Source organism: Dermacentor silvarum, chromosome 5 (assembly GCF_013339745.2).
Source record: "Dermacentor silvarum isolate Dsil-2018 chromosome 5, BIME_Dsil_1.4, whole genome shotgun sequence".
In the NCBI taxonomy this organism is placed as follows: Eukaryota; Metazoa; Arthropoda; class Arachnida; order Ixodida; family Ixodidae; genus Dermacentor; species Dermacentor silvarum.
The window spans coordinates 45,157,199-45,161,705 of NC_051158.1; positions in this window are offsets into that span (position 1 = coordinate 45,157,199).

Consider the following 4,507-nt stretch of genomic DNA (forward strand, 5'->3'; position numbering starts at 1 on the left):
GCAATAACAAAGGAAGACGTCACTGACAGCGTTTACGAAAGAAACTGGATACCAGTATTTACGTTGTAGTAAATTACGAAATGTGTTATTTCTCGTTATACTTGCCATGTTTGGATACACAGATTAAGTGCAATGAACATAACGTATATGTTCAGTAAGCAAGTATTCAGTAAGAAAAGCCTATAGGGAAAGCAAGTAGGATGTGACTGATTGTTTGTTTGTTCGAATGAAATTAAAAGGCCTGCGATTCGCTCTCAATAAAAAATATTAGGTAATTACTCTATTAAAGCCCCCTTAATATTATTAACAGATGAAACCAATAGACAGTAGTTATTCCATAAAGAGAACAGACGTCTGTTCGTTAGCTTCGTATGATTGTTACTAAACATAGAGCGCCATGGTTTGTCCCTCCTTAATAAGGTTAAAAAGAGCAGGAACTATACTTTTTTGCATAGAGAATTTACGTTCCGTATATAACAGATAAAGAGTAAACGAAGAAAGTGGAAAGAAAGCTTGCCTCTACGAGAAATTACGGTTCACTAAAATCATAATTTTAAATCATTGTGCACCCCATTAAAGAAAAACATGCAAAACGTCTTTGCTCATTGCTCTTTGGCAATTAACACTTAGCCATTATTTCAAAAAATGAAATGCTGCGCTATTTTAACAATTAGCCTGCGGCATATATTTCATTAGGTTGCTCCCAACGAACTTGCAGCTGGGGGAATCCCACATTAAGCAGGGTCAAACTTATTCTCAGGGAACTCGAACAATATATTGCTCTTTACAGTTTTGCAGAAGCTGCACAGTAAACAGTCGCTTCCAAACGGCGTAGAAATGCGCAATTAATTTGCATCGATCAGTATTTCTTGTGCTAGAAAATTGTTACTATTGAGTGGGTCGTGAAAATTACCGGCTGAGTGCACACATTTTTCGGTAACAAAAAAAGAAAGAAATAAAAATAAAAGAGAAAGTTAGAGGTATAGAAGTATAGGTTTCAGGCACAGGATTTGCGCGCTCCGTCTCCCTCAGCCATGTAACAAAATACAAACAAAATGAGAACACTGTAAAGTGTTCACATACTGAGAGAGAGGCGAAGCTTTATTGAAAGTTCTTGCTGGGCTCAAGGAAGGCGGGGGGTCGGGAGACTAGCCGAGTACAATCTCTGCATGAATGAAAGTTATTGGAAGGCTTTATATGAAATTTGGTGCACACATAGTCCCTGGTTGTCGGATGCAAACGTACAGTGTGCGTCTTTTTTACTCATGTGGCCCGAGGTAGTCGTGTCTGATGACGCGATATGCGCTAACAGTGGGATCACTGAGACGACACATCAAAGAGAAGCAGAGGATGTGCGTGGATTTATAGGAAAAAATCACAGGAGGAGCCGGAGGAAAACTTTTATTAAAAGGTACTCTGTCCAGGACCCCGCGAGCTCCGGCCGCCAGGCTCACCCGCTCGACCAGTCTTAACCGACTCGGTGGGTCACCGGTGGCGAGCTAGGCTTCCCACTTGATATGTGGGGCCGTTATTAGGTGTAACGTCCCTGGGACATTGACATTCCCAGACCACGTGGCAGAAGGTTACAGGATCCCAAAATCCGGCAAGCTGCGCTGTTGTATTGTCTTATATACATGGCATGGTACAGGGTTTTGTGCGGGTAGATGTTACTCTATAGCTGTCTCCACGCCGTGCCGTCCACCCGGAGATGCGGTGCGGTGGCGAGTACAGACGGTAGCCGAATATGCAATGCTGTAGTATTGCGTGATAAGTCTTGGCTACGGGCTTCCGTGTAACATCCCCGTCACTGTCGTCTCTTCGGAACGCTTAGTCTCAGTGAGCTCGAGCCGAGGCATGTTCTTTTTGGTTTCCATCGAGACTCGGGACCGGGATACAAAAGAGTGCTATCGAATCAGCCGTGTGATGGTGGTCAGTATACCGCCGCCTCCGGGCGGACGATCCGCAGGCGAAGCGGCGATAGCCTTCCTGATTCGGTGATTGTCGTACTTGTTCCATAGGTGCGGCGTAGCCGGCGCGGCCAGGATGAACGCGTATTTTTCCGCGCCCGCTTCGGTGACTGCCACGGTCCCCCTTGTGCTCGCTGTCCTCGACGCTGAAGGCTACGCGAAACTCCGGGTGTCGCGCGGCGTCCATGTATTCCACGTTCGCGGTGCGCGCGAGCTTCTTGGGGCCTTCCGGCTGCCTCAACGGCGGTCAGCTTGGGTTTGGGGTGCATGTTTTGGGGCATAGGTGCGATGAAGGCATGAGATATGACATCGGGCGGAAGTCGGTGACGCAGGAACCGCGCTTCGGTGGGACTCAGTCGTCCCACTTTTGCGAATTACCCTGCCTTCGTTCATGAGTTTAAAACCATTCCGCTGGCTGAAGGTACAACTTATAAGAATTTCCCGACTGTATTGGGCATTCAGAGCTTCTCCGGATTTCTTGTGGAAGCCATACGAGGTATTCCAGTGCTTGCTTTGCGGTGTTTCATATAGGACGTTGAATTTCTCGGTGTTGTAGTGATAAGTAGGAGGAAGGTGGGCTGATTGCGATTCAGTTGATCATTAGTGCGTGTATGAGCCGGAAGACGTCGTCCTCCTTGAGCCTGTGTTGCTTGTTGATGGCACTGTGTATTAGATGTGCGATCTGGTCTGTGGCCCTTTGTAGCTGTTGTGCCACAGTGCAACTGCTGCTGTCGCTTTCCAAGAGGAGGCCGAGAATTCTTAGTTTCTCGACGTTTCAAATAGGCTGCCCCTCATTCCCTCAGTTGCTTCACATGTGGAGTGGGGTCTGTGCAGGACCGTGGGGCTTCTTGCACAGAAAAAAAAAGCGAAATGATAGGTGGTTTATTTTTACAACGTCATGGTGAAAAGCTTGTGACATTTAAGTAGTTTGTGTATAAACGCCGACATAGCGCGTGCGATGCAATTGTTTTAAGAAGAGACAAAAACGGCAAATGGCGCACCAGTATTGGGGTCGAACTGGCAGCCATCACCGTTAAAGGCGGTCAGGAACGGACACATAAACATATATAATATATTGTAACACAAAGTTTGGGCAAAGTTACTTTTGGTGTTCACTGTTATATATAACTGTTATAACTGTATAAGATTTAACTGTTATCCGCTTATAGCCTGGCGCTAGACGCGCCTACTGTATACCAAATTTCTTGAATATTCTTGCACTTTCTCAATGTACACGAGCACCAGCGACTACTCTGTAATGTCCTGTGATACATCTATAACAGCAAACGAAATTCATCCGTCTGTTCGGGTTTGCCGACCGACGATTGTAACTACCGCTACATTTATAATTTTAGTGTTGATTGTCTTTTTGCAGGCAAGTTCACCCAATAAGATTTAGATTCCTACTCACAATTTGTCAGCGTTTGATTTTTCACAGTCGCTACTAGACAATTATGAAGTTAGATGGCATCTGTAACACACTATTAAATGGCACCGCTTGCTGAAAAAAAAAAAACGGAGCCTTGTGGATTAGAATAGTGTCATTATCATGCGATTGTTCACAATACATCTGTAGAGAGTGTTGTCGATGTACTCTGAAATCGGCGCTCAATTATTAGAACCGCCGAAAGCGTCATGATCAGAGCTCCACCCCCGCGAATATTGATCGTATGTGACTTACAGTGAGTTACACAAACATCAATAAAGCAAGATCGAAAAACAGAAGAGTTTTCTTTTTGACCTCCTGGCGGCAAAATCTGTAATTCCTGGAGATGTAGCTGCTTAAACATGAAATGGTGTCACAGATGAATCGTCAGATAAAATCAGTTGTGAGAAATTAGATGCTTTTTCTGCACAACGACTACCAATAAATTCTGCAAAAACTCAGTTTGGTTTCAATATGTAGCTTTAGAACATCTCAGCGATGTACACTAATTCGTTTTCTCGGCAAGAAGTTGTTGACGAGATACTCTTGGCAACAAAACACCCCGGCCCCGAGATAGAGAGAAAATTATTTACAGAAAGAATGTGGGCTGGGTGCTTTTTTTTTCTTCTGTCCCTTTTATTATCAACATTGGAATGCTAGGACAAAGGCCCACAATTACGAAATTTACCATGAACGCAGCTGCAGACTATCTGCATAATAGCCGTGGCTCAAAATCGCTCACAATACGCACCCTTTACCCGTAAAAATGCGGTCGCTGCGACGAGAATGCATTGCCCTATTTGAAAGGCTTATTCCTCTCGGTGCCCAACGCTAATTGGTTTGCCCAAACAGCGTAGACTGCGTAAGTGTTAGGGCCCGCTATTTTAAATTCTACAATGCTTAGCAGCGCGTACTGAGGCTTGCGCATCGCATTTGACGCGAGCCGGACATAATGAATGCTTCTTATGAACATTTGACGTGCTAATGTTTTTCACCCACTTGCATGATATGCCATTAGCAAAGTGCAAGTATACTCGAAAGTCAAAGCGCATGCAAACTTTATGACCTAGGCTAAACAACATAGGAGGTTGAGGCAACCGAATGCCTTGTCAAG